The 12,287-nt window shown below is 37.2% G+C and overlaps 1 protein-coding gene across 2 annotated transcripts in view; it reads left to right on the forward strand.

The window, feature by feature from the left end:
* Positions 1–12,287, forward strand: part of LOC306867060 (G1/S-specific cyclin-D2-like) — a 160,515-nt gene that overhangs the window by 86,790 nt on the left and 61,438 nt on the right. The gene's annotated exons all lie outside the window — the stretch shown is intronic.

Below are 12,287 nucleotides of genomic sequence, written 5' to 3' on the forward strand. Positions count from 1 at the left end.
TCCTTACTTCCTTTCTAGACCTTGCTTTGCTGTCTATGCAAGGTCAGAAAGCTCTTGGATTTCTTGGAAATGTTTCCATTTACACTTGGCCACATAAATGTGTCTTCGCAAAACAGATATAAATCCGTTCTTCAATTCCTGCGCTATATGCAAATTTAACGGAGTTCACGTCAATGAAAGCAATAGATATGCACTGCATTTTATTCATTATCAGCTAATTTCAATATCAGAGACCGCAACAGGAGAGAGCGTGACATCAGCACTGGAAAGATAGGTTAGTCTCACTACTTTTAATGAAGATGATTGTGTGTTGAGCGTCTTTTGGGAGGAGTAAAATTAGCATATGTGATTTCAACAACCAGATGCATTTACACTTGTCCAGTTTCGTCAGGAATGCGGCCCAGACCACCTCCTGAAGTGGTTTGAGCGATCGGATTTATAGCTGTCTCGAATGCGTTTCGGAGGGCATTTACACCTGGTCTTTTCACGATCGGATAGCTATCCAATCAGAAAAAACGCATGAAGTGACCTGGTGTAAACAGCCCCTATGTATTGCACAAGACAAGTTTTCGCATATTGTGTGAAAAATTTGCCAGTACTATTCCTGTTTAAAAGAACAAGAATTATATTGTATACTTCACAAACTAGGGTTAGCCTTAGCATGTTAGCTACTCTGAGGTGCAGCAACCTAGGACAGACTTACCTCACCTCAGTCCTCACCCTGCCACCCGTACCGCTGACATTTGACCTCCACTCTTCCGTCTGACAACAGCTCCCTTTACAAAGAACAGGGTCTGACCCTGGCCCTGTGAATGTGTGTTTCATGTCGACTCGAGCCGAACTGAGAGGGCACAAGCAGCTCTTTGTGGGACAGAGGTGGCCCGGTCCAGAGAAGTCCATGCAGCTGTTCAACACTGACAGCAGCTTCATTCGCTGCGCTCCGAGTACATCTATGTGTGCGTTGTCGTGATGGTTTGTGGCCTTGTTAATAGAGAGCAGACACTTTATAGATGTTCTAATAGGTGGTAAAGTCACAAATGACGCAAAAGTAGACTATTCAAAGAGTTGCTTTTGTAGTGAGAGTGCCTGTATCCAACATGTAAAAGTTATAGTCACATGACGTGTGTGTGTATATACACTACCAGTCAAAAGTTTTTGAACTGTAAGATTTGTAATGTATTTCAAAGAAGCCTCTTCTGCTCACCAAGCCTGCATTTATTTGATCCAAAGTACAGAAAAACTGTAAAATTTGGAAATATGTTTACTATTTAAAATAACTGTTTTCTATTTGAATATATTTTCAAATCCTGTGATTTTAAAGCTGAATTTTTTAGCATCATTACTCCAGTAACATGAAAAACATCAGTTTAAAGCATCCTTGCTAAATAAAATTATTCATTTATATTATTTCTTATTATTTTCCAAAAAAAATATACTGACTCCAAGCTTTTGAATGGTATAATGTATAATGTTAGAAAAGTTTATTTCAGATAAATAATAATAATAATAATAATAAATGTTTCTTGAACAGCAAATCAGCATATTAGAGTGATTTCTGAAGGATCATGTGACAGACTGAAGACTGGAGTAATGATGCTGAAAATTCATCTTTGCATCACAGGAATAAATTACATTTTAAAATATATTCAAATAGAAAGCAGTTATTTTAAGTAGTAAAAATATGGAGAGTCTATGGAGAGTCCCTTGTAGGGACTTTCCATAGGCATAATGGTTTTATACTGTACAAACCGTATTTTCTATCGCCCTACACCAACCCTACACCTAAACCTACCCCTTACAGGAAACTTTGTGCATTTTTACTTTCTCAAAAAAAACAACTGTATGAATCTGTATGATTTATAAGCTTTTGTACCCATGGGGACCTCAGTTTAGGTCCCTACCTTGACACGAGTCCCCATGAGTCTGTGTGTATTCAGGTTTAAGTCCCCACCAGGATATATAAACCTGTACACACACACACACACACACAAATAAATGCCTGCTGAAACTTCAGCTTTTATAAAAATAATAAATAAAGAACTAAATAAATATAAAAATATTACATTACAATATTATATTACAAATATATTTGTAGTAATATTACTGTTTTTACACCATTTTTGCAGCTTTTGAGCATAAGAGACCTCTTTATATATGTGTGTGTGTGTGTGTGTATATACATATATATAATATATATAAACTAATATATGTATTATAAAAAAATAAAAATAAATCATAAATAACTAAATAAATATTAAAGTAGAAACAAATATTTATTGTAATTTTAATTGGATTTGTATCCAACTTGTGTCGTTTATAATTACTACCCCCATTATTCATCATTGGAAACATTTTTATCAGTTTTTTTAATAGAAATTTCATATAATCTGCAACATGCAGAGCTGTCTAACATCCATTTATTCATTTGCATGTGTTTACAGTAGATCTTGACCTTTCCAATATGTGGATGCAGTATGCAGTTGCTAAGCAACAGTTGCTAATATAGAGCTAGGTACTCATATCTTATATCACATCTCATATGTCTATCCAGCTTTTTCCTCTCTGCCCTAGTTTGTTTTTTCTAGTGCACCTTCACGTGCTGGGTCCAGATTCCACTAGAGAGGACCTGCCCAAACCTGCCTGGTCATTTTTCCAACCTGAACCCGGCTGTCAGTGCTGGTACTTGAAGAGGAACCAGTGCTTTGTAACACAAAAGTGCATGGTCTATGTCCCATTAAGCCTTCTTAAACAGAGCAGGCGGTTAGGGGGGCCACAAACCCACGTTGTGTTAGCTCTGAGTGAGGAGACGGCAAGAATGCGCTCCCTCTTGTTTGGGCCGCTCCCCTGGTTTTTGTAACTTGTATGTTTGTGTGTCTGTGGGTGGACGAGAGAGCACTTAAAGCATGACTGATCACAGAACTTGGACATTTTACAATTTTTTTTCTAGTTTTTCACACCTGACGGTTACAAACGCTACAGGTTGGGACTTAAGTAGAAATAGAAACAGAAAGTATTCATGCCTTCATGTGTGCTCAAGGACAAAGAACTGATATGGATTCTACACGCATCCTTTTACCTTATTTGGATAGTCAGCATGTATCCTACAAAGGTGTGTGTGTGTGTGTGTGTGTTTCCAGAAATGTGAGTGTCCTAACATAGACTTTAGCTACACAGATTCTCAATGTGATAAGTTAATGTTGATAAGTTAAGCGTTATTGTAATTAAAAAAATCTGTTTGTCTAAAAAAGAAATATGACAGAAATCATCAATTTGCACGTCCAAACTGGGTTTATCCAATTGAGTTTCACCTTCCACTGATCATCATATTTTTTAATTGAGTTGAGGGTCTCAAACTCAAATTTATGGAATATTGTTTCAAAAAAAGAAAAGAAAAAGATAATTGCAACTTAATCTCACAACTAAAACTTTCTTTCTAATTCTAGGTTTATATATCACAATTCAGACCTTTTCACAATTAAGAGATTTAAATTCAGAATTATGAGAGAAATGCACAATCGCGAAATAGAAATGCAGAATTGCAAGTTGAATATGCCCAATTCTGAGATAAAAAGGTCAGAATTGTGAGATATAAACTCAGTCACAACTACCTTTTTATTCTTTATTCCGTACTGAAAAAAGTGAGAATAGCGAGATATAAAGTCAAAATTTTGAGAAAAGTCAGAATTGCGAGATGTTAACTCAGAATTGCGAGAAAGTAAGTCACAATTATAAGTTTATATCTCATAATTCCGACTTTTTTTCTCTCAGAATGGCGAGTTCATATCTTGCAATTCCGGCTGTAAATGTTTGTTGATTTTTGTGAGATAAAAAGTTGCATTTTACCTTTTTTATTTTTTTATTCTGTGATGGAAACAGGCTTCTATACAAATTTCCTGATGGCAACACATACAAATGTTTTTTTAACCATTCATTTTAATTATGTGCAGTGTCCGGCACAGTTTAACAATTGTTGCGATTCATCTTTCCATATCTAGCATTCTCATAACATAAAATCTAGCAAAATAAGTAATTTAAATAATGTAATAAGACTATTAGAAATAAATTCACACCTAATAAATGTAAATACGTTGTAAATAGATAACAATAAAATGGATGGGGGAAAATAGATTGGCACAGTAGCTGTGCATCAAAAATCACGTCAAAAGTGATGTGAAAAATGCATATTTGCTGAGAATTTGCTCCTTGACCAGACTAACTAACTTTTTAAACTTACAGTTGAAAAGTGCTTTTATTTTCTTCGGCCACGTCTTATCTCGCCCGATGCCTCTCTGTGTATCCAGTGTTTTTCAGTTCTTAAGAAACCCCACAAAACTGCAGAGGAATGTCTTTTCATGGACTACTCAGTCTCAGTCCGTGTCTCTCTTTCTTTTTCGCTGTCTCTCTCTCTTTTTCATCCCTTGACAAGGTGAAACAGTTCCATCAATGCAATCCCAGCGTGCGCCGCCGCCAAAGAAACATCTGCGTGACACTGTCAGCTGTGAACAAACATGGCTCTGAAGTCCTCCCAGGATACAAACAGAGACACGGACAAAGACACTGAGAGGAAGTGATTCTGGCTTAATCCTCCATGTACTCACTAAATGGGAAAGTAAACCGTCCCGCTGGCGGAGCGGGAACAGACCAAAGACATTGTCCGTCCTTCCAGCATTGCATACTTGTTTATTCAGCTTTTTTTTGTCCACACATATATCAAAGCAGTTTGTTTAAAAAGGGAGTTTGGAGGCATTGAAGAGGTGCGTTTGGACTTGATGCCAGCTCTCGCTTTTGACGCCCACCTGGATGACACTTGTGAACGGCTCTAACCACACCCGCAAAACAAAGAGCAACATTCCAATCATTATGTTAAAGCTCTTTTTTCTTTTCAGACAGAAAGAAAGACAGTATTAAGATGAAAGGTTCGGTAAAGGAGCGATGACTTTTTGTCTTCACATTTGCAAGTTTCCCCTCGTGATTGACGACCCTGCTAAAAAAAAAAAGTTTGGACCAGCATGAATTTCCATGCTGCTGGTTTATACTAGTAAGTTCGGAGTTGGTCAAGCTAGTTAAGAACTGTGTTAAGTATCTTGGGCACCCAATATTATGGTTGGCCATCAAGAATCGGTGCTGAAACTGAGTCAATGCCATTTTGATTCTCATGATGTTCAGTTCTGTTAGCACTCCCTGAACATCAGCTTTCTTCCGCTAATTCTGGTGCATCAAACATGAAGTGCGAGTAGTGCCGTCATATTGGCAAACAAATGAAATCTGGAAAATATGGAAACAGCTGGACAAAAAGACTCTTAAGATTTTAATCATTCTGACTCTTCTGAATCATTTGACCAATTTGGACCAGAAGTTATTGCTTCTGTTGTATCCACTTTCAGTCAGTAACTGTTTACTGACTACTTGTTTATTTGACAGGGAGTAATTTTAAATGAAAATTTATAGAATAGAATTAATATAATATAATATTTAATATAACATCACATAATATTTGTGATTTTAATAATGCTATTAAATTAAATAATGCTATTAGTCATTTTTCTTTTTATTATATTATTTCAAAATAAGTTTATAGTCCAACAACAACAAACCATTAACTACAACGTTTGCCTCAATAAACTCCTAATTTGCTGCTTATTAATAGTTAGTTGTTAAAGGAGTAGTTCACTTCCAGAACAAAAATTTACAGATAATGTACTCACCCCCTTGTCATCCAAGATGTTCTTGTCTTTCTTTCTTCAGTCGTAAAGAAAAGCAAAACATTTCAGGATTTCTCTCCATTTAATGGACTTCTATGATGCCCCCGAGTTTGACCCCCCAAAATACTGTTTAAATGCAGCATGAAAGGGCTCTAAAAGATCCCAGCCGAGGAAGAAGGCGAGAAGATTGGTCATTTTCTGGATGGAAGAGCGTCAGTGAATGAAATGTCACAGTTTTGCTTTGAAAACTGCAGCGGCTAGCCTATATTATGCTGTCAGTGTGAATAGAAATCTTATAGAGTACAGTTCATCGTTCTAAAATTGTAACTGCATTAACAGCTGTCATCCATGTCTGTATGCAAATGCGCTGTCAGAACTTATTTACACAGGGCATTTTTAATTTTTGTCGCGTATGCGGACCTGTGGACCACTTATGTGCACCCCTGTTTATAAGTTCTAATAAACAGGCAATATGTTAATAATAGACATGCAAATAAGCAACTAATTGTTGCTAATAAGCAACAAAGCTTGAAGTCCACTGTGAAGTTTCCGAAGTCAGTGATGATTTGGGGTGCCGTGACGTCTGCTGGTGTTGGTCCATTGTGCTTTATCAAGTCCAAAGTCAATGCAGCCGTCTACCAGGAGGTTTTGGAGCACTTTATGCTTCCATCTGCTGACAAGCTTTATGGAGATGCTGATTTCCTTTTCCAGCAGGACTTTAGCACCTGCCCACAGTGCCAAAACCACTCCAAGTGCTTTGCTGACCATGATATTACTGTGCCTGACCTGACCTGAACCCTATATGGAATCTATGGGATATTTTCAAGAGAAAGATGAGAAACAGTCGATCCAATAATCCAGACGAGCTGAAGGCTCAATAGTGCCTCAGCAGTGCCACAGGCTGATCGCTTCCATGCCATTCCTCACTGATGCTGGAGTTTGTGCTAAAGGAGCCCCGACAAAGTATTGAGTGCATAAATGAACATACTTTAAAGAACTTGAACTTTTCTGGTTTGCAAATCCTTTTTTTGATTGATTTTAGGAATTATTCTAATATTTTGAGATACTGTATTTTTGACTTTCATGAGCTGTGATCTTTAATCATGTCAAGTCAAGTCATCTTTATTTATATAGTGCTTTTAACAATACACATTGTCAAAGCAACTTTCCCATATCAAATTTTGAAAATAGTGTGTCAATAATGTCAAATGACAAGATTAAACTCTCAATTTTCAGTTAAAGGCATTTCATTATTGAATTCAATGATGTCATCGTCCAGCTCAGTTCAGTTTAAATAGTATCTGTGCAATCAAGTCAACGATATCGCTGGAAATTAAGTGTCCCCAACTAAGCAAGCCAGAGGCGACAGTGGCAAGGAACCAAAACTCCATCGGTGACAGAATGGAGAAAAAAACCTTGGGAGAAACTAGGCTCAGTCAGGGCCAGATGTTCTCCTCTGGCCAGACGAACCAGCAGTTTGTGCTGAGAACTCATGTGATTCCCATGGTCTTGTCCCGATGGCTGTCTAGGTGACGAGGTCTTCACTGGGGATCTGTCTCTGGGGCTCATCTAGGTGTCCTGGTCTCCGCTGACATTCATGGCTGTAGAGGTCATCTCTGGGTGCTGATCCACCATCTGATCTGGATACGGACTGGATCAGGTGACTGCAGTGACCATCTGATCTGGATACAGTCTGGATCTGGGTGGCTACGGTGATATAAGAAAGAAATAAGAATAAGAAAGAAAGACTACTATTAGCGTAGATGACATTCTTCTTACAATTTAACAAGTATATCGGGTGTTATGGGAAGTGTTCCTGGTTCCGGTTGACCTAATCCGGTTGCAGCCTAACAATCCTTTAACGGATTTGAATATTAGAAGCGTAGTGTGTTATGTGTACACCAGGTTAAAGAGATGGGTCTTTAATGAGTGTGTCTGCCTCCCGAACAGTGTTAGGCAGATTGATCCAGAGTTTGGGCGCTAAATAGGAAAAGGATCTGCCGCCCGCAGTTGATTTTGATATTCTAGGTATTATCAAATGGCCAGAGTTTTGAGAACGCAGTAGACATGGATGACTATAATGCGATAAGAGCTCGCTCAAGCACTGAGGAGCTAAACCATTCAGGGCTTTATAAGCAATTAACAAGATTTTAAAATCCGATGTTAAATAGGGAGCCAGTGCATTGTTGACAGAACTGGGCTAATGTGGTCATACTTCCTGGTTCTAGTAAGAACTCTAGCTGCTGCATTTTGGACCATCTGGAGTTTGTTTATCAAGCGTGCAGAACAACCACCCAATAAAGCATTACAATAATCTAACCTTGAGGCCATAAATGCATGGATCATCAAAATTAAAATTGTTTTACTTTACATGTAATTAATCTAGAATATATGAAAGTTTAACTTTTTGAAATAAGTTACAAAAAAAAGAACTAAATCACGATATTCTAATTTTTTGAGATGCACCTGTATATGCACACCAATTTAAATAATTTAAGAAAAATGATTGCTTCTTCAATGAATTAATAATGAACCAGAATCACTAAGCACTGTTGGAATCAAACCAAGGATTGATACCCGTCCTTAACAAAAAAACAGCAAATGTTGATGACCAACTTTGTTGTGAGAGAACCTTCAGTCACATTCTCTGCTGCTGCAACTAGATGCTGCTTTTCTCAAGCAAAAAGCATGAGTCAGCAGTCACACGTATGCACATCACACCACAGTAGTGTAGCAAGAAGTAAAAAAAAAAAAAAACCTGCATCATGCATTGTGTTTTAAGCTTCATTAACCAACAGAGTAACATTTACATCTATCAGAAGGTCATCTCTTGCGGTGCGCAGACTGTGGGAACCCCATATATCATGCAATCTGCTGTAACAGGAGGGTGTGGATATTACAGCGCTAAGTCAGCACTCAGGCAGAAACACGCACTTACGCCACACCTACAGCGGTGCTACATGAAACAAAAACCACATATACGCTTCTGTACAATTGACAGTCCCTTACAGGGGACAGTAATATCCTTACAGAGTCAATTAACATGCTTGAAATGGTCGATCTAAGAAGGCTTTCTGGATCAGCTAGTTGAAGGTATATCCCAGGGTTCTGTCGTAGTTAAGCTTAATGGACAGCATTTGTGGCATAATGTTGATTACCACAGAATTAATGTATGTGTTTTACTAAAATTATAAGTTTCACTACTTCCAATGTAAGTGCCTTAGAATTAAAACACTCAGAAATTACAATTACATTTAAAAAATCTGAAGTAGAAAGACTTTTTTTTGTTATAAACCTACTCCAATAATCTCTGCTTTATTTACAGTTTTTTATTTATGTATTGCAGTATATGTAAACTTTTATTATTATTATTATTATTATTATTATTTAAAAAACTATGGATAAGTCCAAACTATTATGCCTCATAATGCTGTCGACTGGTAACATCCAAAACACAACTTAGTTTTTTTTTTCAACCACATTAGCACCTGAACTTGATTCAGTATTGAATCAATAACAATTCTCTTTTCACAATTGACCACCTGTGTTATGTATAAATGAGAAAGGAAATGGTCTTCATCTGTCTTTTCACTATCAAATCAGGTGGTTTCATTGAAAGCCCCCTTCAATGGCACATACACACTAAGTACTCAAGTTTCAAAGACATTTTTTGGGGTGATAATAGCACTGCTTCTAAATGCAAAAGGAACAATGGAAGAACTTTAGTCTCACATCATTTATCTCCTGAGTTTCCTGAGAGTCTGAAGCCTGGGATCTGCTCCAGACATCTGCCCATTCACACGCTTTTGTATGCATACTCCTTGCTCACTTTGTTCACATTGAAATATGTGTTTTGACAACTTCACATCTCAGTAGCTTTAGGGATGCGACCGGTTCCCCCTCGCCCCTTATTTCTTCTTCGTGTGCTGGGACTCTCACATTTGCTCTTTCCTGCCTACTTTCTTTCCATTCCTCCCAGGTGAGCTGGACTAATTAGTCTTGATGGGTCCCAGACAGCACTGAAAAACTGTCTGCACACCTGTCAATCAACCAATGTGCTGAACCCAGTTATCAAAAATATGTTCTAAGAACATTTTACTAATTACTTCTCTGAACATTTTTTCTTGATTATGCAAATATTAGAGAAACTGCTAAGGGAACGGTATATTTTAGCAATCATTATGTGAACATTACTTTTGAATGTTCAGCTGCAGGATATATAAACAACGTTTTTGTGTTAGCATTTTCAGAATGTTTTTAAAGACCATATAACTTTAAATGAAGATTCTATTTAACATTCTCTCAAATTTTATTCACTTTGAGAGAACGTTAGCTTCTCTGTTAGCTGGAAGAGAGATGCTTACTAGTACTGCTTACTAGGGCTACATATCGATTTCTCAATTTTATTCGAGGCTCATTTTTATGAATCAATATTGATATCTAGCCTGTTTTCATTTAATGAACGGAATATTGTAGTGCACCTCCCATCCAATAAATCACAATAAGCTTTGAACTTTGCTACTTTTCATCTCCTCAGCTTTTTCAGCATTAAATAGACATGAATGAACGTCTGAAGGTATGTTAAAAGAAAGAGTTTGGGTTCCCGCTCAGTTAGGGGCATCACGATTCTTTGTCATGTTAGTTTTTCTATTTTGCAAGCTGTTTGAGCATTACAGCCAAACTAATTTCCCTATATAAAGACAAAGCCTTTCAAGGTAACAAAATTTAAAAAAAGTATGGCAGATATTTAGGCCAAAGTGGGTGAAGATAAAAATCGTTGTCATTTTGTCTTTGTTACTAAAAATGAGAACAAAGATACACATTACAAATAATGTGTTAACGGCAGCTGATGTGCGCTGCAGCAAAATACAACGATATTTCTTCAAAAGCAGATCGTGGAGACATTTTTATCAGGGCCGCTGCTGGCCAAATGGGTGCCCTAAGCAGGATTTTAGCGTTGTGCCCCCTCCATCAAATATTATGGAAGTAAAAAAAAAAACAGCTACCATAGGGGTCAAAATAGAACTTTAATAAAATATAAAAGTAAATCAATATATAAATTGTAATTAAATTGTATTATTTACAAATTACAATTGTAGCTCTAGACAGTTACCTATAGCAATAATAAGTTGTCTGATTGATTTTATGGTTTCAAGCGTTCAGAAATCACGCAAAAGAAAATTAAGCAGTTTAATTAATTTTTTGTAAGGGTTGTGATGTCCACATGTTTTTTGTTGAAGAAATTATAGAGGCTGTGTCATCTATAGCAAAAAGATTAAGTGGATATTTGAATTAAATGTTTGGTCAATAGCCAAAGGATATGATCGTCCTGTAAGTGTAACAGCAGCAATGACCAGGCCTTTGGCTCCCTTTACAGGCATTTTAATAACATGTAATGTTGAAAAAAACAATACACACCATCACAAAATTTGTAATTGTTTACTGGTTATAATAGGACTTGTATTGGTTTTAATGGAAACATAATGGACTCTGTTGGTCTCTACTGGTAATTGGTCACCTTCTATTGGTGGCTTGTTAAAACCAATAAATCCTAATGGAATATGTCCCAAAACACACTACAGAAAACCATTTTTGTAATGGTTTTAATGGTTAAAAGTTGATAGTTTGTAATGGCATTTGTGATTCATTTGTGATGGTGTTAGAATTTTCTGATGGTCTATATTGTTTGTTTGTTTTTCAGCAGGGTTGCCTCATTGTTTTTATATAATGCATTTTTAGTCATTTTAAAGGCTGTTGTTGGCTTAGATCTGTTTATAACCACAAACAAAAAAAAGTAACGTGCGTTGCTTCGTTTTCATCTTTTTTTTTTTCGGTGCCGGATTACTGATGTCTTTTCACGGGCATAGTTGTCAGTCAATTATGATTATCTGCATTCAGCCACAAACATGAGGTGTGAGCGGTCGCGGATGCGGCATCACTGGTTTTTTTTTTTTTTTTTACAACTGCCCCCCCGGGAGTTGGTGCCCTACGCAAACTGTGTAGGCCTACTCTGCATATAGGGAGCGGCGGTACTGATTTTAACGTCCACGATATCGTTCATATCGCACAGACCGGACCGCAAGGCCCCCCACTTTCCATCCTCTCCCTTCCTTGCAGAACGTGATTGATTTCGAAAGTGAAACCGTTAAAACATTGCGCATAAGAAAGTGATTGCACGCTTTAGCAGCGTTAGCAACTGCACCGATCACAGATTGCACGCTTCCCACAGGAAGCACACACACACATAACGTAATTTCCCCATGGAAATCCAAATGCCCCCCTGATTGGAGGTGCCCTGGCGGTACCACAAGGGCACTTTAGCGTCGGACCAATTTTAAACCCCAATATTGTAATGTAGTAGCTGACTCTCATGTATATTTCACAGCATTAGTTGAAAGATTTTTTTTCCTTGAGAAAATTTACCATGTGCTGTACCTGATATAGGCTATATTCAAAATAATCAATATTGAATTGAGTCAAATCAAAAATGTAATCGAATCGAATCTAATCGCAAGCTTGTGAATAGAAATCAAATAGGGCAGGGTGCTGCATACATACAGTTTTAGAAGAAAATAACAGTAGGCG

This window comes from Barbus barbus (assembly GCF_936440315.1).
Source record: "Barbus barbus genome assembly, chromosome: 48".
NCBI lineage: Eukaryota > Metazoa > Chordata > Actinopteri > Cypriniformes > Cyprinidae > Barbus > Barbus barbus.